The sequence below is a fragment of the Lycium barbarum genome, chromosome 6 (assembly GCF_019175385.1).
Source record: "Lycium barbarum isolate Lr01 chromosome 6, ASM1917538v2, whole genome shotgun sequence".
NCBI classification, from domain to species: domain Eukaryota; kingdom Viridiplantae; phylum Streptophyta; class Magnoliopsida; order Solanales; family Solanaceae; genus Lycium; species Lycium barbarum.
In genome coordinates, this window is record NC_083342.1 from 77,201,480 (window position 1) to 77,223,624 (window position 22,145).

Sequence of the window (22,145 nt, forward strand, 5' to 3'; positions counted from 1 at the left end):
AGTCTAGTAAATAACATCACAAGTAACTAATTGACCATGACAACTAACTAATCGAATGAGAAATCAATTTGGGAAAGGTTACTCAAAATACCCAACATACCCCTAACGAGTTACGAGGGAAAATGGGCAATTAAGGGTGAAATTACCTTAACCACAGTACCAACAATCATAATCCTTAAATTCATGGGTTTATAATCACATTAGACCATTCAATTTCATCAGTTAGTCAAAACCCCTAAATTTGGGTGAAACCCTAAGTCTCATAATTAGATTCTTGGACTATCAAGCAATTCAACCCTAGAATGTGTTAATCTACACTTTCTAGATGATATAAACAATGAATTAAACAATAATAACCAATTCAAGCTAAGGTTTCATGATTTAGAGTTTTAGGTCTTCAACCCACCATTTTTAGAACTTGAACTATCAAGGAAACTTAAATGGGAAATGAAAATGAGCAAGATAATGGTTTAGAACTTACCTTCAAGGATGATTCCCCCAAGCTCTTCAATAATCTCCTTTCTAAGCTCTTAGGATATGTTTTAGGAGTGTTTTTACTAATAAAATTAAACTTTGGAGAATAAATGGGATTCTGGTCCTGTCATTCCGCCACGGCGGTCATAAGGATCGCCATGGCAATCCCATCATAGCCACCAGACTATCCGCCATGGCGGATAATCATTAAATGACAGTTTCTTGGCATAGCGGTTGAGATCCCTCCATGGTCGTTCCACTATGGCGATCCCGCTAAGGCCGCACAAAGCCTGCGATGGCGGTCACACCAGAGCGAGCAGAAAATCTGGTTTTCACAAGTCTTTCTGAAAATTTTGACATCAACCGGAGGCCCCACATGCACAAACCAGATATGTACACACACATAAAAACGCGCTATGAATTCACCCGTGGCCTTAAAATTTACAACGGATGCCTAATTTACCAAGTCAACCCCAAACGGAATAAAATAAGTTTCTAACCAAGTACCCAAAATGCAACCAAACGCCTCGGGTACCAAACCATCCACCCCACAAACTCATAATCGACCCTTCGGACCTCATGGAATTGACGAACTTTCTAAAACAAATCCGCTTACCCAAAAGTCAATTATTGGTCTAACACTTTCACTTAAGGATTATAAATCCTTTAGTTTTTCAGTAGACTCGCTTAAAGTCTCGGGAATGAATCAACAGGGGTAAAATTGTGAAAACGCACATGACAACCTAACAAGTCGTTACAAAAAGCAAATTACCGATATCAAATATCATTTATCCTTACTAAACTTGGTTTGAAAATCATTTGAGGAATTCCTAATTTTCTACGCGAGATTCCTAAGTTCTAACCATTGCGTTTCAATATTTAGACGAAGCATCCTTTACATATACACATACAGGCACATGTATAAATGCTAAATGAAATGAGGGAGTTAGGCTGGTTGGTCTGCCGAAGACCACTAGTTGCCATTTTCACCCATGGATGGGCCTTCGATCATTTTTAATCCGGAGTTGATAGAAGAGAAGTGTTGGCCTCTGGACCAACTATGGTTTCATGCAAGAATTGCTCGAATGGCCCAAATGTGATTCTTTCTCATGCAGAGCCTTTGTCGAGATTTGGTGTTAAGATCCTTGGTCCATCTCGAAACTTAGCCACAAACAAGAAAATGAACAGTTTAAAATTTTACTAAACTCAAATAATTAAAGATATTAGTAGAAATGCTAAAACCCTAGGTAATTCAAGTATTTTTTGCTCTAAATTGAGTGTCGTGTGTGTATTTAAGTGAATTCATGTTGAAACAGTGAGATATGGGGTTCTTTATATAGAATCCTAAATCTAAAGACCTTTGCCCTAATTTTCAATTTAGGGCTTGTGAAATTTGCAAGGGATTCATCTTGAATCCTGCTTAACCTCATCAACCAATAAAATTCGAGCATTCAAAATCACATACAAACAAATTCCATTAAGAAATCAGTCTATTTTACTGGAGAAATGCAGGAAAGTATAGTAAAAAGGTGACGTAGCATTAAATGCTTGCCTAACCCGTCTAAGCCAGTCCTGAAAGAGCAATCGTACACCTGCCTTTTTGCCATTCTTGACAAGGTGACGTAGGAGAGAGACATAGGAGAATGTGACGGCGGCTAGGGTTTCTCCGACCCTAAGGCCGTAAAAGAGAAATGAAGTGTGTTTGGCACCTCTTCATTGAATATAGCGAAGGCGGGCTGGGTCAAGTCCAATAATTGACTGGGCTCAACCGAATTTAAAATGAAAAAGAGGAAGGGCCCAAATTAACTAATCGTAGTCAATTTGAAAATAAATGCAAATGTAGTCATGCAATTTGTAAAATTGAGATGAAAATTGATTATCTTATTTAATTAACCAATTTTCTTGCATTAACAGAGTAAAATACACGTCAATTTGATGTTTAGTAATTTAAGCAATTAATTGAATAATTGTTTTGAACTGTTTTGGATTAATTTTGACAAATGCCTTTAATATTTATGGAAAATATGAAAATATGTTTTTAATGACTTACAACATATATTTGAACCTATTTTTCCATATGAAATTGTAAAATATTATCGACATAATTATGTAAAAAATATTTTAGTTTATAAAATACATATTTTATTCTGTTTGAGATTCAAGAACTCCGGATAATTAAATAAGATTATCGGAGGGAAAATATTAGGTGTTAACAACTGTCCCTTCGCTATTCGGGGATGGTTCGCCATCCCTGATCATAAAAATTTGACAAAGTTGATTTTGGCCAACCAAGTTTCAAAATACTTCTATTTTTTATGCAATTTTTAAATTTATGGCCAGACCCTGATCTCTGGGTTTCCTACATATCTCAGGCTATGTAAGAATTCAAGTCATTTATATTTTGACTCAATTAGACTTCTAAATGCAAGTATTCAAACAAATCCCGAGCCATCCAGTGTCAAAACTGAGAAACTCGGAGTGGTTTGTTATAGTGTGACTGACTCTCTTGTATTGAGTCTGCCTGCATATCCCTAGTTTTCAAAATCTAGTCACTTATAGTTCGACTCGATCAGATGAAAAGGGTATCCCTTATATGGGAATGCCTTTGTGTTTCCCGGTGTGTGCCTGACCGGTTGCGGGAATTTTTAAAAGAAAGTGAAATAAAGCAAACAATAAAAAATCAAAATTGTGCGGCTGAGCACGGGGTGGAGTGATCTTTCAATTCCTGGCCGGCCGGAGAGCTTGACTCTCATAGGCACCCTATCTCTACCGACTGCGTAAGAAAAAGTTTCAAGTTTACTTTGCATGCTTCCGGGTCTGGTTTGATCAGCCTGCTCCTCTCTTTGGTGACTATTAACCTGCTTGCATCTGCTGGGTAACATTGTGGTTGACTTGTTGGTCTTTGTTTTTTTTACCACCCTTGCGTGGTTTCGATTGTACCTTTTTGATTTGGGCTTCGTGAGGTGGCATTCTTGGCACCGTTTTAATTAAATGACCATCTTGGCCTTGTATCTTGTTTTACCATCCTTTCATTGTTTTGTGATGTCATGGCCTTCTTGGCTATGTATGTTTGAAAGTAGGTGACCTTCTTGGCACCGTTTAATCTGTTTGACCTCCTTCGATCCTTTTTCACATGAAATGGCCCTCTTGGCAGTGTTTGAATTGCTCAACCTCCTTCGGTCATTGTTTTCATGAAATGGCCCTTTTGGCGGTGTTTGATTTGTTTGACTTCCTCTGGTCATTTGTATGATTGGCCCTCTGGATAATGTTTATATGAATGACCCTCTTAGCAAAGTTTGGATGAATGGCCCTCTCGGCAGCTTGTATGAATGGCCCTCTCTGCAATGTTTGTATGAATGGCCCTCTTGGCATGCATATGAATGGCTTTCTTGGCAATGTTTGTATGAATGACCCTCTTGGCATGCATATGAATGGCCCTCTCGGCAATGTTTGTATGAATGGGCCCTCTCGGTAATGTTTATGAATGGCCCTCTCAACATTGTTTGTGAATGGCCCTCTCGGTAATGTTTATGATTGGCCCTCTCAATATTGTTTGTGAATGGCCCTCTCGGCATGCATATGAATGGCCCTCTCAGCAATGTTTGTATGAATGGCCCTCTCGATAATGTTTGTATGAATGGCCCTCTTGGCATGCATATCAATGGAGATCTTGGCATGCAAATGACAGATATGACCCTTTTGTCTGGATCGTCTTTCTTCGTCTTTTATGTTGGCTATGACCCTCTTGGTCAGATATGCCATTTTGTTCTTTTGTGACCCTCTTGGCCTGATTGTCGCCCTTATGGAATTTTTGTCATTTTGTAGCTCTTTTGGCTAGATGTTTTTCCTTGTGGCATTTTCGTTCTTTTGTAGCCCTCCCGGCTAGAATATTTGCCCTTCTGGTATTTTTGTCCTTTTGTTGCCCTTTTGACTAGATTATCGCTGTCACGCCCTAAATCTGGAGTGGCGTGACCGGGACTCGATGCCAAGCTAGGCCCGAGCAAACCACTCTAAATTTAAAACTCTGGGGAGTAATCACCACCATAAACTGATAAGTCCTACCTACACACAAACAATAACAACAAGCTGGCGAGGCTACAATCTGGATATATATATAAATACTGACTACCTCGTCTGAACTGGGCACACACACCCAAAATACATACACAACTGAGCAAGCCAACGAGGCTGCTATGATCGTACAAGGCCAACAGTATCCAAACAAACATATACAAGCTGACAAGGCTATTATACAGACACACTATATACAGGACTCGTCTACAAGTCGTTAGGTAAAGTATGACTGTACCATGGTCATGATAGGGCCCCGGCCTATGCACTCTGTAATCAAAAGGGAGAGACTCCAAAGACCTGGCAACTCCTAACAAAAAATGAGCTCACCAATCAGCTGATATTCTGCCTACTGGGGAAGTCTATGAATCTGCCGATCTGTACCTGCAGGCATGAATGCAGCGCCCCCGGCAAAAAGGGACGTCAGTACGAAATAATGTACCGAGTATGTAAGGCAAAGGATAACTGAAACTGAACTGAAAACAATACAATCTAGAGGCCAAAGAATGCCCAGAATATCTCTCTGATCTGTCTCATATGAAATGCAATACAATATAATCATATGTCTCATTGACCAAGTGGCCAGGCAACTATAAAATCTCACTAACCCGTTGGTCAGGCAAATCTGTCTCACTGACCCATCGGCCAGGCAAAATAAAATGTCTCATTGACCAAGTGGCCAGGCTAAATAAAATGCCTCACTGACGAAGTGCAAAGGCTAAATAAAATATATGTACACCATGCATGTGCTGAAAAATACCGATACTGTAGCGTGTCTCTTCTGTCTCTTTATGAACTCAAGGACATAGGGAGGGGATATGACCTTTCAGAAAGAATAACATAACACTCGGAAACGATGCGATAATATGAAAAGCTCTACTTTGACAAATCTCTAGTCATAAGGTTCATTATGCTCTTACCTTATATGAAATCATGCCAAGAAAGGAAGGAACAACCTTAACATACCTGAAGCTTACTTCTCGACTTTCCAACCTACTTCCTGTCTGCAATCTGCATAAGATCATTCGTAGCCTTGTAATCTACATATAAAACCATTCATACTATTGTTAGGCTTATCGTCCTATGCTTGTCTTAAGCCTTCAAGTTAAATCCTCTCAGATCCTGCTGAAATTCGGGCAACATCTACTATATTTATATCCCAAGCCCGAAATCACAATACCAATAAAACAACACCAATAGCGACACTAGTATCAACCACATCATTATCAATACCGATATGCTCAATAAAACATCCCACCTGATGCTTACCCGACTGCTCAACCAACTAATTCATTACACGACTATTTAATAGCTCTATCTTTGTAAGTAAACCTAAATCAATGTCAATAAGGAGAGATTCATACCTTTTTCTTACTAGAACATCAATATTTTCAATATTTACTTTGAATCCAAGCCAAAATCCACCGCAAAATGATACTATAGTCACCGTTATATGTCGTCTGAGCGTCGATTAATACTCTGCCACTCGAAATCACTCCAATCCCTCACTTTTATGGCACACACACCCTTCTATATGTTGCTGATCTTTTGGGGAAATATATGGGTGAAAATGAGGGATTTTGACCCTTATATTAAGTGTTGAAGTCGGTGGGAACTGACTTAAAAATTGCTCCGCTTATTCATGTAGCCTTGGGGTGCGTTGCTCAATGCTCCTCTACATGTTCGCGCCACTCCCAGGCACGTTCGCACAGAGTTAATTCCTGCTCTGGCAGTCCATCTTGAAATGCTCATAACGTTTGATTCCGATATCGGATCGATGCACGATTTATTCAGTTAGAAACTAGAATTCCTGAACTTTAATTTAGGCTTTTGTCTCACTTCAAAACTCGTGATATACTAGGAGATATTCCTATCTCAAGTTAGACCAAAATTATCGTACGAAACCTTGCCCGTCCTTACTCCAAAGTTCCGACAACTTAATTTCCTTAGTTCATTTGTTCTCCAATCCTTCTATGACTTATTACATGAACTTAAACCCTTATTTCCATAAGATAGGTGCATCTAATATCATATATCCTAGAAAATAACTCCAGCGTCTTCAATTAAACAGCTAACCCTAGCGAATCTCAACGTACAAGACTACAAGGTGTAACAATCGCCCTTATGGAATTCTGGTCATTTTGTAGCCCTCTTGGCTGGATTTTTTCCCTTGTGGAATTTTTTCCTTTTTTTAGCCCTCTTGGCTAGAATATTTGCCCTTATGGCATTTGTCCTTTGTGGCCCTCTTTGGCTAGTTGGATCACCCTTGTGGTATTTTCTGCTCTTTGTTGTCTTTCTAGCTTAGTTAGGCCACCCTCGTGGTGCTCTTAGCTCTTTGTAGCCTTCTTGGCTTAATTGGGCAGCCCTTGCGCGTTTATTTTCCTTCTTGGCTTAATTGGGTCACCCTTGTGGCGCTTCTGCTTTCGTGAGACCTCCTTGGCTCAATTAGTTCACCCCTGTGGTGCTTTCATCTCTTGTAGTCCTTGCGCTTAGCGTGGTCCGGGATTTCCTTTGATGAGTCTCTTCTTACCTTCTTTTTCATTATGAACAAACGAGGTTAGAAATAAATTGTCGTCCTCCTGACGAAAATGGAGACCTGCATTCAAAAAGTATTAGTTTCCTATAAGGTTGATCCACGTTTGTTGTTTCTATTGCATCGTTGCTTTGCCTGCTTGGCTTCTTTCCTGGATCCTATCCTCTTGGATTCAGTAGTTGATCATAAGTTTTTCCAACCTTTGTTTGGAAAAATGTAATTTTGAAAAATGTTTGAATTGGTTGTCATGACATGTGCATTTTGAATAAGAACCTCTAGATGTTTAATGTCTTCAGTTCTTTGAGTGGAATTTTTTAGACCTTCTCCGAAATTCTGCTCTAGTTTGAAGTCTTGCTTTGGCGAACTCTCGCGCTGAATCTTGATGGATGAAATTTTGAGACCCTCTCAAAATTTCATTCCCGGTTTCAGGGATTTGGGTCGGCTAACTCTTGGGCCGGATCTCATTGGAAGAAATTTTGAGAGCCTCTCAAAATTTCTGCCCTAGTTTAAGGTTCTGGGTCAGCTGACTCTTGGGCCGGACCGCTGTGAAGGAATTTTTGAGATCCTCTCCAAAATTCTGCCCAGTTGGATATGTGTGGACAATTCTCATGCCAACTCCGAGTCCCTCTTGAAGTCCTATCTCTGTAGCTTACTAGGGATTTCTTGGGTTTTTTTGATTGGTAAAACCGAGCTCGAAGAGCTGCTCTATATCCTGACGCAGCAGAAATCAGGTTGAACGTAGTTCAGAATAAAGTAATTGAGTTTTGGTTTTTACTAAGAATGCGATTGGGTCCCAAATGGACTGCCTACGTATCCCACTATGGGGAAATCAGGCCATTTTGTGAGTTCATATTACAATGAAATTCTTTGGTTTTTTTCTATCTATTACAAAACTATTACAAGAAAATAAATAACTATTACGCATAGTACCGCTTGATTGCGTTTGAGTTTCTTGCTTTGGGCCACTCTTACCATCCATTTCTGCTAATATCACCGCTCCTCCAGAGAGTACCTTGCGGACCATGTATTGGCCCTGATAGTTAGGTGTAAAATTTCCTTTGTACTTGCCTTAGTGTGGAAACACTCGTTTGAGTATCATTTGTCCAATTTGGAAAAGTCGAGCTCTGACTCGCTTGTTGAAGCGCGTGCCAATCTTTGTTGGTATAATTGACCATGACATACGACAAGCATCCACTTTTTATCGATTGGAGCTAGTTGCTTGTATCAGTTTCGGACCTATTCTTCATTGTCTAACTTTGCTTCCTGAATTATTCTCAGCGATGGTATTTCCACCTTGGCATGTATGACTGCTTCAGTGCCATAGACAAGCAGTACGGAGTTGCCCCTGTTGAAGTCCAAGTCGTTGTTCGGTATCCAAGAAATGCATAAGGCAATTGTTCATGCTAACACTTCTAGTTGTCTGTCATTTTTCTCAATATCCTTTTGATATTCTTGTTGGCCGCCTGTACGGCCCCATTCATTTGTGGTCGATAGGTGCTGGAATACGATGGGTACGATGGGTTATCTGGAATTGCTCACCGATGTCCTTCATTAGGCGACTGTTCAGATTTGCTCCATTGTTCGTTATGATGGACTTTGGTATGCCAAATTGGCATATGATGTTGTTTCACATGAAATCCGATACCAACTTCTTCTTCACTGATTTGTGCGATGTAGCTTCCACCCATTTGGTAAAGTTTTATGGCGACCAAGATGAATCAGTGTCCATTTGACACAACGGGATCGATGGGTCCAATGACGTCCATGCCCCAGGTGACAATGGCCAAGGTGAACTTATGGCGTTTAGTTCGCTCGGTAGGACTCTGATCAGATCTCTATGGATTTGGCATTGATGGCATCTTTGCACGGATTTTCAATAGTCATTTTCCATTGTCATCCAATAATAACCTGCTCAACAGATTTTCTTAGCTAGAACGAACCCATTCATGTGAGGTCACAGGTTTCAGCATGCACCTCTTCCAGTAATTTTGTGGCCTTGGCGGAATCTACGCATCGGAGTAGTCCTAGATTCGGTGTCCTTTTGTAGAGAATTTCCTTGTTTAGTATTCTCGGGATACTCTGCCTTTTCTAGATATATCTTTATATCAATATACCATGGTTGACCATCGAGCTCCGCTTCCACATGGGAACAGTAAGCACGTTCTTCTCTTAGACTTATCTCTAGAGGGTCAATGTGACTACTTTCGAGATGTTGTATCATGGATGCTATGGTAGCCATAGCATCGACAAACTCATTTTAAGCCCTTGGCGTATGCTTGAAGTCGATCTTTTTGAACTTTTTGCACAACCTTTGTGCGAGATTCACCTATGGTAAGATCTTGGCGTTCTTTGTGGCCCATTTGCCTTGTACTTAGTGGATCAAGAGGTCTGAATCGCCTATGACCAATAACTCATGTATGTCCATATCCAAAGCCATTATGAGGCCTAAGAGGCAAGCTTTGTATTCCTCTATGTTGTTGGTACATCGGAATTTGAGCTTTGTGACTATCGAGTAATGTTGCTCGGTTTCTGATACCAAGGCTGTCACGACCCAGCCCCGTGGGCCACGACTGGCACCCTACTTGGGTACCCAAACCAAATTACGTATTCATTGCCAAATCCAAACTTATTTCAGAATTTCATAAAAGTCATATCAAACATAATTTGTATCAAAAATATGTCTTAAGCGGTCACATAAACCAAAACGTCATATCAAATCCAAACGGAGCGGCGGAATAAGCATCGCCGGTCAAAAGTGCAAACATAGCATAAGGGCCATTTAGGGCCATCATAACAAACGGACCGCTTTAAGACCAGAAAAACAAAATCAAACGAACATAGATAGGACCCTCGCCCCACATATATGACTACAGGCCTCTACGAACCCAAAACAAAGACATATGGCGAGACAGGGCCCCGCCGTACCCAAATAGTCAAATGTACAGAATATACATAGCAAAAGAGAGTCTGTACCAAAAGTGGACTCCGAGTCAAGAAGGAGTACTCCGAAGTAGCGAAGAGTGAATCCTACAGTGGAGGATCACCAATATCTGCACCTGCGGGCATGAAACGCAGCCCCCGAAGAAAGGGGGTCAGTACGAAATATGTACTGAGTATGTAAAGCACGGAGTACAGAAATATGGGCTAAAACTGAAAGCAAACCGGATAATAAAAGGGAAGTATCAATCAGTATATTAAAATCCGTATCAAATCATATACATATACATAATGCAAACGAAATCGTGCAAACGCTCAAGAACGTGGTCGCCACTCCGACGCTGGCGCCACACACAGCATAACACCAGAAGGTTTTGAATCTCCGTACATCCCCGAACACAAACATAAGTGAGCGTATCGCATCACTAGCCATATCACAACATAACTCCAAACGGGACCCGCCCCTATGGCGAGGCCTCGGGAACCGTAACACAGCATACGGCCGAATTATCATAGGGCGCACGAATCATAACCGGCCCGGGAACCGGTGAACGAAGTCATAGTAAGGCACGAGCGGAGTCGTGAGCAAACAAATGCAAAATATATTTCAAAATAGCCTTTCATAACATAATGATTTCATAAGTCATTTCTTAGTACAAAATAATCAAATACTTAGTCGATATGAAGATTCATTTCACAAAATGCTTCCAAAATGGTACGTATGGCTCAAAACGTAACTTAGCATATCATAATATTCAAAACATATCTCCTAGGATGAAGTTCCAAAACCGAAGGTTTCATATCAAACTTTATTCGAAAGGAAAGCCCAATAGAACAAATAGGGCGTCTCGGGGTTAGCGGGCCCACCTCGGGTCGAATCGAGGCGGCGAACATAATTTACGAACATTTAGGGGCCAAAAGTTCATACATAATCATTTCAAAGTGACCCGATCACATTTCGATAGGTTTCGGACATTTGGTCGCATTCTAGCCAAAATAGAGCCTTTAGGCTTCAATTGAATTGAATGAATAGTAGTCGTTTTGTAGATCGGGTTTCGAGGAGCAGAAATGCTCCGGAGGTTCCAATATTCACCTAACATACTAAGACATGCCAAACGAAGAAGTGGGAAGCTTTACATACCTTATAGACGTCTTATGCTCTCTCCAAAATCAAATTCCGTTTCGTCCAGAATCTGCAAATGGTCAAAGTTACCAATTTGAGATTCTTAGGCTTAAAGTCCCCATTAACTTGATTTTTGTCTACCGAAATTTCGGCAGCATTTCCCCTATAAATATAACACTCCCGAGACTTAGCTCGGCCGAAAATACATCAACAACAACAGCCCACACATCATCAAACAACACAAATCATATTCAAACCATACTAACTTCAAAATTCTACCTTATTACATAAGTTGGCAACTTTTCATTCAAGCTTCAAAATTCCAAATCTATATCCACATTATTGTATTCATTCAATCATTCAAGATTATTCAATCACATCTCAAATTGGTTACAAACCATATACAAACTTCCCAAAGTTCACTACTTTCCATACTTTGCTAAAAACGTCAAAAATTTACGACGAACATCCTAACTTTCATTGTTTCATTCCGAATTCATTAACATCAACCATAAGTCATATTTAGGGCCTTTAGTATCATAAATATACAATGATATACACAAATATACCAAAGGTATATACTTTCCGATAATGTTCCGAAATCCTTTTCCAACGCCAATTCAATTCATTAATCATTCATTTACGACATAAAGGTCACAACGACGCATTAAACAAACTAAACAAGATCAAATTCACATTCTTTCTCCCTCCTAGGGCTCACGGCCAAACACACCCTTCTCACACACACACGCCATGCACAAACACAACACCATTCCATAATCTTCATGCAACATCAACCACTATAACATATAAACCCATTTCATAACATAAAAACATAGAAATCTTACCTTTTTCTTGAAATTCCGACTTGCCGCAAACGCCGCTCTTTCACCAAACTAATTGTATCACGTCGGAGAGCGTCTTGTACTTGTTACAACTACAAGAAGGGCACGATTTTTAGATTAGAAACAAGGCTTGGGAATTTATTCTTTCTCTCTATTCCTTGTTCGGCCGAATGGGGTTTTTTTGAGCCAAGGGAATGAATTGTGATTTTCTTGATAATTTCTAAGTGTAGCATTGATATATATCCATAACAAGGGGTCATGTGCAAATCACATGACCATTAAAATGGGTCTTGGGCCATGCCAATGGTCGGCCACCCCATCAAGCTTTGGGCCTCATTTTTGTTGTCCAATTCTTGGCCCAATTCATAAAAGTCCCGTTTTGTAATTCCCGAAACTAATTTTCGAAATTCCAAATTTACCCTCGGCCTTCCCCGATGTCTTAACATTAATGATCCCATAACCAACATAGTCATATTTACTAAAATCAAAATATTTTCTCATAAGGCACAAATCTTAATTATTCTCGATTTCCACTTATACGAAAACACGGGACATAACAAAGACCACTCCGATTCCCGAACCTTTGTAATTAACTGCATCATCAAAGAATAGTCTCTATCCTGAATAGGGCTCGGCAATGTCCTCTTCTACTGTCAGTTCTTACTCGTATGGGAAGTGATGCAGGTTGTGCATCCACCAAACAATGTATAGAGGGACGTGGTTGAGTACCAGTTTCCTTATACAATGCAGTAAGTAAAGAAGATACTGTTTTTACCATGGAAAACTCCTTGCTCAAGGGATTAAAAATCACGACTTACCAAGTAGGATTTCAACTCCACTACACGAGCAACTTCAGATCACAACCTATCGTGAGCTAAGAACTAACTCCCATAATCCCTCAACCCTTACAAAGGTGGCAACCTAGGAACTAACTCCCGTATTCCCTCAACCTTTGAAATACACCGATTGCAAACACCTCCACTTGACTAACTCTAGCCAAGGAAACTAAGGTTGACTACCTCTAGCCAAACCCAGCTAATACACCTTACAGTAAACTATCTAAGGGTACCACTTAATAGATTGAAAGGTAAGCTTCCTACCAACTACTAGGAATTTGAAATACCTACAACAACTTCTTATAAGAGAAGAGTAGGTTTACAAGTTAAAGCAGATTAAACAAAGATTAAAACAAACTAAGAGAATAAAGCATCTTCAGTGTTGGAAACATGTCCTTCTGTTGTGATTAGCTTTGTTGAACACTTGTAAAGTCTTGTGACGGCTGCACCTTTTGGGTGATATTTAGGTTTTCCAAGGGATGCACAATATGTTGCAACATGTTGTATATATAGTGGGAAGCATGTGGGATGGATAGAGACCACTCATTCAATAGTTTGACCTAAAGCATGGGCCAGCTCACTGCTGTACTAGTGTGCAGTGAGTAGCTTGGCTTTACAGCTGTGTCTGCTGACAGTGCAAGATGTATAGAGAGCATATCAAAGACCAGGTCTCTATCTGGTTCTAAATTAGTTTGACAATCATCAAAACATGAACGCACTTGAGCTTATAAATTTCTTTCGTTTTGATGTTGACAAACTCATAGACAATGTTCCCTTGAGAACTAGATCCCACTTGTTCCCCCTGTGACACAGACCATCATTTTTAATGCACCTACAACATGTTAGCAGCAAAATACTGGGAGACCGGGTCACCCACTAAAGGGTCCTTCAATTTTGACACATATCAATCTTCCAGTTCTGCCCCCTTAGTCACAACATGTTAGCCGGCATATCTACTGCATTCTTTCTCACAACACAGTGATCCCATCGCAGCAATTTCAATACATATGCACAATAGTCATCATCTTCCCTCTTTTGGCATCATCAGAAAAGCAACCACAGTGCAGCTAGTAAGAGGTACAAGCAGGGAATATTACAAGCAGAATCAATACGAGCAAGCAAACAATAGTGCATAAAAAGAATGTAAAAGCCCAAGAATAGGAAGTAGTTCAAACAATACAAGCATATATCAAAGTAAACTACTAATGTGCCAGTAAGACAAGAAAGGTAGAGAGCATGGAGGTTAAGACATCAACCAGGGAAGACAAGGGAATGGAACAAAGTCTGGAGGAAATGCTAGGAACTGATTACTAGGGGTGATCCAAGGCTTGAAGAAGATTGACCATTTTCTCAATATATGTGCCCTAAACTTAGAGAATTTTGTTATGGAGATCTTCCACTTTGATCTTCAACTGATCCCTCAGAAGGGCAATTTCACCTTTCAGCTGCTTAATTTCTGCATGTGCTGCCTTCAGAGCTTTGGCGAGAACATAGATGGTGGAGCCTGCTCCTTTAGGCGCACATTCAAAATCTTCTAGAGTATCCATAGAGATCATATTCTCTGCCGTTCCCAAGGTGGCTTTACCAGTCCTCACATTAAAATGCCCAAGGACCTTTGTCAGGAAAAAGCCATAAGGAAGACCAGGATCATTTTCACTAGTGCTCACTGCATTGATCATGTGATTGATCATGATTGCTGGTAGATTGATTGGTTCAAGAGTTGACAAAGCTTCCATGAGTACTATATGTTCTGAAGTGACACTACCATCCCTTCCACTTCTTAGTATGAGCACCTTATCCACAAACTCGAAAACTAGTTGACAATTGGGCTTCGAGATCCTATTTTCAGGAGCTTTCCTGGACGGACTGACCTGCCTTCCTTAACAATCACAATTTTGAAGGAGGTGGAAGCCCTTTCAATCATATCCCTCAGCCCTTCGGTTCGTACTCCCAAGATTTCGGCTAGTACTGCTTCAGTCAGCACAAAGTCTGTCACATTCACTGTTAGGTCCAGAGCACTGTCATCAAGATGAAGTAGATTTGTATACAGTTCCATTACTTCAGCTTCATACACACAAAGACCCGGTGGAGTAAGAAGATGAGTCCACTTTTGAAATTCCACCATCTCCCACAGTTCTTTCATTCCAGTCTCCTCTTCCAGGTTTACATAGATCATCATCCCAAAGAGAATCTTATGTGTTCGGAGATGTTTCTTTCTCAGTTCAATTTCATGTCTCTCAACGGAACTTTTCCTCCGTTTCTTTTGCGAAGAAGATTTAGTATCACTTTTTTCTTCTCCTGTTAATCCCTTTGATTTTCTTTTCTTGTTTTCCTTCATACCCCCAGAGATCTGAATGCGCACTGAATGAAAAATGATATCACCATCAAATTCAATATTTTCTCCTGAGTTTTCTTTTGAGGCACCAGGTGCTTCAGCACAGATGGGACACCAAGTTTTCTTCTCAGAGTGAGAGATGGGTACGACATCTGCAACCTTTTCTTTTCTGTTAAGATTTTCGACCTGTTGTCCTTCAGAGTTGTCGATGTTATCTCTTCCCATTTCAACCTCTCCACTTGTTTTGTCCTGTTCTTTTGAAGAGGAGTATGATAATATCAGGTATATGTCTGCATCACTTTCCTCAAGATTCAAGGGTCATCTTAGTTCGAAGAAACCAGATAGAGATGTCAATATACTTTGGTTAGAGGATATTGAGTGCTCTGAGGATGACGGTTGGGAGTTCATTTTGATTTTTCTTGAAAGAGGTGTTACGGTTCGCATTTTTGCGGGCGGGGTTAGCGCTCGGAAAAGCTACTTCGAATTCATTGGTGCTCTTTCGGACTTTGTTTTAAAAGAGTCGCCACCTAATTTTTTAGGAAATTAGGAAAACCAGTTTTGAAGGTTTATTCATACACTGTGAAAAATCCTTCTTAATCCAAAGTTCTAGGTAAGGGTTCTGGTGATCCCCTAGGGAAGGTGTTATGCACCCTAGTATTAAGGATCCGTACTATACGGTTGACTTTCGAGTTTCAATGTGTGAGTATTTGCATGAACTGTTTATTTCCCGCAAAAGATTTTTCATATAGCATATCATTTTTGAAAAGAGTTGAATATATCCCCTTTATATACAGGTTATTTAAGTTCGGATTTATGATATCCGAGTATAATTAATTCCTTTTATATATAAGGATAATATTTTTTTTCTCATAGTAAAAATAGAAAGTTCGTTTATTCATTGGACTTGAGTAACCAAATTTTATCCATGCTTTACTCACACGTGGACCGGCTCAATCCGCCTAGTATGCTTTCAGAATATCCTTACCTAAAATATTATAAATTAAGCGTAATTCAATTTGTTTGGACTTTTAAGAAAAAAGTACTTTTGCATGTTTCACGGGATTGGCTTTTTAGGAAAAAAGGTGGATTATACCCGTGATCAAAGAATCCCATGTATACTCGTTTTTAAACATACTTGCATTTATATATCTATTCTACAACTAAGTCCTAATTTTATTTTAAGGGATAAGAACTTCCTTTTAAGTAAAACCATTTTTACAAAAAAATGCCTGGTCTGTTTACTAAAATTGTGGGCCTTTGCACAAAATACAATAAATTGACTGATTTAGCCAAATCAATCCTTATTCCTAACTGTTTCGAAATATAGGCCTTTGGTCAAGTTTATTTGACCATAAATTTGTATTAAAAATCATGGGGGGGGGGGGGGTTCTTTTAGCCTAAAGAGACCCTTTCGTTATTTTTTGTTTCAAAATACTAAGCCGAGTGGATTTTAACCCAAAACAATTCAATGAATATACATTTTCTTGAGAAACGTCTAGTGGGCTACAACCCAAAATATCAAAGCTGTTTACCAAAGCCCAGAAAAGTACACTTTCAAATTGTTTTGTGAAGTAAGGCCTTTTGCCTAGTCTATTTTTCTCTAAGTTTTTCGCATGTTTGAAACCTTTTCCAATTTATTGCTTATTCAAATTGTAGTGACTATCTCCTAATTTTGAATTATTTTTTTTCAAAATCAGTACTCGTTCCCAAAATTTAAAGAAAATCAGGTGCTAGAGTCAAAACTAAACGGCATATGTACCCTTTTCCTAAGATGCCTAATTCCTAATAAAGGGTTCCAATAATTTTGTGAGTTCACAAGCAACAAAATACAAGAAGAAACTATAGCAGCAATATGATGGAAATGAATGAAATGGGGGTGTACCAAACCCCAACCATTTTCACCCATGGCTGGGCCTTCGTATAATTTTTATCCATGATTGGGCCTTCAATATATTCACTTCACTTTCTTATTTTTGGACTCAAAGAAGTTTGAAGGATGTATTCCTTATTGGGCTTCTAGCCCAACAAGGTGGCTGGACCTCGGCTCGAGTGGCCATGCAGTGGAGGAGGGGCAAAAAACAAAGGACCCCATTTAGTTTATATTTTTCTGTCCCTATCACATATATAATATATACGTATATATGCAAAGTATGCCACTGGTTTACGAATCCTACTCTATGTATGAATATACGACATATATATACACACTATATCACATTTACCCGAAAGACCATGTGAAGCATATGTGTTCTATGTCCTCAAATTCAAACATCCCAAATCAGGTAGTGGAAGGTCAAGTCATCACCCCCCTTTGATCCGAATGCCATACAAGTTCCAAGATGTTTAATGAACCTCCGGCATAGCTAGTCATCCGGGAAGGGTTTAAACTAGATCCCCCTTTACCTAACATGCATCTCAAACGACAAACCAAGAAAACACAGCTTCACATGCACCCCACATGGCCTAGGGAAAAATGAAATATACACGATATACATATGTATGGAATAACTATCATCCTAAAAGCATAACTGAGACTAGTGAAGAGAAAACACAACTGAGGCATGAGACATAAGAAGTTTCTATGAGCACAGTACAGTCCAGATTTAACTTATCCAAACAAATGACAACAAATTAATCAAAGATAGCTCCAAGCAACATGGGATCAAACAGATGTGATAAAGTATATAAGAGCACAAAGGGAAATCATCCTCTGAGTATAGTGTCATCATAACAAATTCAACATATATAAGGTAACATATATAAGGTGTATCTACAACTAAACGAACCTAACTCCCAAATGGCTTCTAACAGTATATGGACACTGCAAGTGAATACTTGGTTATCTTCAAGACATTGTATTCCAAATCTAGATGATCTTTCTAATGAAAGAAAGATGAGTAGGTACGTGTACATTATAGTCTTAACAGCCATCGCACAATCAAAACCTGACAAGCACAGACTAGAGTATCCCATTAGTGTATATTTTCTCACAGAATATAATTCAAGTCAAATGCAACACTGAAGACAAAGTAAGAAACATCAGTAGAACTAACTGTCCAGGCCCTTTAAGCCACTAAGTTTTCATATAGGGTACATGAATCCTAAGTCTAATCAGTGACAGCCTTTTAAATGGCATAAACAAGTAGGCAGGTGGCAGTCCCAAAATTCATAAGGATCTCATGTTCTTCATTTTAAATGTCCTGACACTTCTCTTGATATTATCTTATTGGCAGGGAAATTTAAGTTGACTTAAAGGATGCACTCAATCTTTGCTGTGACAGGATTCTTAAACTTTTACCTTTTTTTGAAAATTGACTGAGTGTCACAGATTTCAAACTTTATATGCATAGGAGGAAAACAACTTCATTTTAACATGTCTAGAATGAAACCAACTTCATCTATTACATGGTTTTTGGATCAAGGTCCATATGACTTGATTTTGAAAATAGAGATAGAAAGAAAGCATGGCTTTAGTGTTCGAAGAATCATATAGAAAAAAGGGGCCCAATATACCCCTCCCCATTAATCTACCCTGCTACCCTGATTACAATAGCACTATAGGTCTTCTTAACCTTCAAAGAATCACCTACTAAGGCTTTGGGTGAAAGAGAAGCAACAGAACATTTTTCAAAACACAGGATACAATCACAAATATACACAGGATACATAGTGTCCAAATTATAAACTTGATTTGCTGGAAGCTGTTATGTATCACCACATTCTTTTCACAAAGGGGAAAGGTTCCTCCATTTTTATTTATCAAGACAGGCAGTATCCAAGACAAAAAAAAAGACAAAAAATAATAAACGTTCTTTTCCAGTTTTACTTGCAGTTTACAACTAGTCTAAACATCTCCCTAAGGCATAAAGAGGCAGACACAACAGACAAAGTCAAATCAGTTCAATCAGGTCATTATAAATGCATAAGCAATCCATTTTCTTTAAGACTCAACAATTTCAATAATGTGACAAGATCACCCCAGAGTGTAGAGGAGTGAGGCTATACCCCATAACTTGAGAGGGAGGCCATGGCAACCTCTTATTTGGGAAAAAGGTACTATGGATCAAGCAATGCTTGACCCTTTCTCAATTCTCTCCTAAGGTGTCTTTAAAAGACATTCCCTATCTAGTCAAGTGGTCTTCAACCTCAAATCATGCAACCATGACTCTTTATCGTCCCTCTTTTCAGTCACACTCTAAATGACATTAGCCAGTTTACAAATCAATAGTCAAATTATTTCCCTTTTTTATTCTTAAATACTACTTTCCTCTATTCCATTTCTTCACATTCCTCTTAACTTAAATTATTATCATGAGGTCTTCTTTCTATCTGTACATACTCTTTTAAGTCTAGACAGCTACAAACAATGGATTATCACTATTATACCAATTGTCTTACGCACATAGGAGAACAAAGAGGACAGTCATATTCCAGAGTAAAACCTTAATCTAAGTTTTTCAGAACTTGAGCAAATCAAAATCAAATGGCCTCTTTTCATTTTTTCTTTCAATACTTAGACTCACAAATTTGACATTCATGTCCTTTTACCAAATTTAGACTCACATATGGGTGAAAACAATCACAAATTCAAGAGCAAGATATATCAGTCTTTTACTTTTCATGACATACTACTTCATCCTTCAAGTAAAACCAATTAACAAAGCAGTGTCAGCCAAGAGTCACAAATAACAGAAACAGACCTCCCCTTTAAGATTACCTTCATTTCAATCTTTGTTCCATACACTTTTTAGCTTCAACATGACTAGATAGTAAAGTTGGCAGTTGTTCTACTAATTATTTAGTAACTATATCAATTCTAGTTGGCTTCAGATGAAGACCTGACCCTGTAGTCTCTATTACTTCCCCTATTTCCTTTACCTTCTCATTAGATTCTACACATTTAGGAAGATAAGTTACTACTAGATGTGGAGCCTATGATGTAGACTATTAAGTCAAGTTATGAATACCATGTGCATAAACATACAAATTCACACAAGATAAAACAGCTTTAAGCAAATCAAGGAAAACAGGATTGACATTTTAGGTATCATGTTTACAATAGCTTTTAGGATCTCTATCATGAATCATGGACACTTAGCACACACTTGTCACAAGTCACAGGTGATCACACACAGTCTCTCTTAGGTGATGATACAAGCACAGTCACAGCCATGAACAAACAAGCAAACCATAAACCTGGGGTACGATCCTACTTCACTTTTGTTCCATTATTAGAAACAAGAAACAATTAGCCTGCCTTGTTCTATTCTATTTCAAGTGTAAGCCTATTTAAGAGGAAAGGAGAAATGGGTCACCCCACTATCACACCTGAAGATTTAACACAAAAGGTGCATATTCTTATCTGAACCTTCCTCCATCCATTTAATCAAAAAAAAAAAGGAAACATCAGAGGCTATATCTAGAAGCACTGGACGAATTCCAACAGTCTAATTAAGATTTTTTGCCAACAGACTTCACTTCACAAATAGAGTAATTCATGATTGACTAGAAAATGATCATGTTTAATTGTAATCATAAACACACACTGTTATCAATTCAACCATGTCTAATTGTGTCATACAAGATCATGCTCAGTAAGCTAACAATAATTCAAGAAGACAGGCAAAGGGAAAGGGAAAGGGACCTGCCCAGCAGCCCATTTACAACTTCACAAAGTCTTAAGATTTTATGAACAAACAAGACCAAAACAGTTCAACAGCCATCCATCCCTTTTTAAAGAACTTTAACATGACATTTCCATTTATTTGTATTATCTTTTTACCTACAGAATCATACCCTAAGTACAGAAGCCATAAGACATAGACATGTAATCATAATGAATCTACAAACATATCTAAACTAAGCAGAATATTAAATTCTAAATAAAATGCAATAAACTAAATTAAGATTTACCTTTTACAAGCGCAGCCAAAGGAAGAATGGATTTGAGAGCCTCTGTGCTTCCAAATCAACAGACCTAGCCACACATGAAGAAAATAAAGCTAACGAGGACCAAATATTTCCACTGAAACCCAACCCTTTGGTTTAGGTTTTCTAAAATTCTTTTTACTAGGAACTCTTTCGAAAAAATCTAAGTTTTTCACTTCCCTTTTCTAAAATTCTTTTTATATATCTTTCCTTACTATTTTTTTTCTTCAGTTTTTGACCATTTTTCTCAAAAACGAGACCTCTTTTTTTTCCTCCTTTTTTTTGTGCAAAGACTGGGGTTCTATTTATAGAACCCCGAAATTTAGAATGAAACCAACAAACACCGGTGTGGAACAAAGATTAACCAACAAACTAACAGTTTAGATCAACACAAGTAAATACACGGCCAGATCTGGCCCTCTTGGGTCGATCTGGCTTAATGAAAATGGACCAATAGCAAAATACCAACACAAATAATCGTAAAAGCAACAAATAAAGACGATCTTGACAAAAAATTGGAAAATAATATGGTAATGGGAAGATTTTACCATATTCGGGTAGAGTAGAGTATAAAAATCGAGTAAACATCAAACTTTCACCATTACATACATGGACTTACTGCGCATGTCAGCACAGATCTGTGCACGCACCATTTTTGGCATGAGAGAGTTGAGGATTTTAGGGCGGTGGCTAGGGTTTCACAGAAATGGTGATAGAGAGAGAGAGAGAGAAAGAGAGAGAGAGAGAGAGAGAGAGAGAGAGAGAGAGAGAGACGAGGTAGGGTAGAAAGAAAATAAAAATGAGAAATGAGGGGTTGGGGGGGGGGGGTGCACGCTTCCTATTTTTTGAATTAAAGGATTTTGGGCCGGGTCACTGCCTGGTTTGGGCTGGACTTGGTCAAAATACGTGTCTTAATTTAAATGGCCCTCTTGTATACACCAAGTGTATATATGCATATACCTTGTGTATATGCATATGTATACTTGATGTATACGTGTGCATATATAAAAGAAGTAATTTAGAGAAAACTTTAAAACTTAAAAAGTATTAATATAAAAATTAA

The 22,145-nt window shown here is 38.8% G+C and overlaps 1 long non-coding RNA gene across 1 annotated transcript; it reads right to left on the minus strand.

The window, feature by feature from the left end:
- Window positions 1-9,777: 9,777 nt before the first annotated feature.
- On the minus strand, window positions 9,778-21,820 carry LOC132599755 (uncharacterized). Its single transcript, XR_009566993.1, has 3 exons — window positions 21,692-21,820; window positions 21,068-21,131; window positions 9,778-10,134 (listed from the first exon to the last, which is right to left on the minus strand). It is a non-coding gene; the product is annotated as an uncharacterized LOC132599755 (long non-coding RNA).
- Window positions 21,821-22,145: the final 325 nt, after the last annotated feature.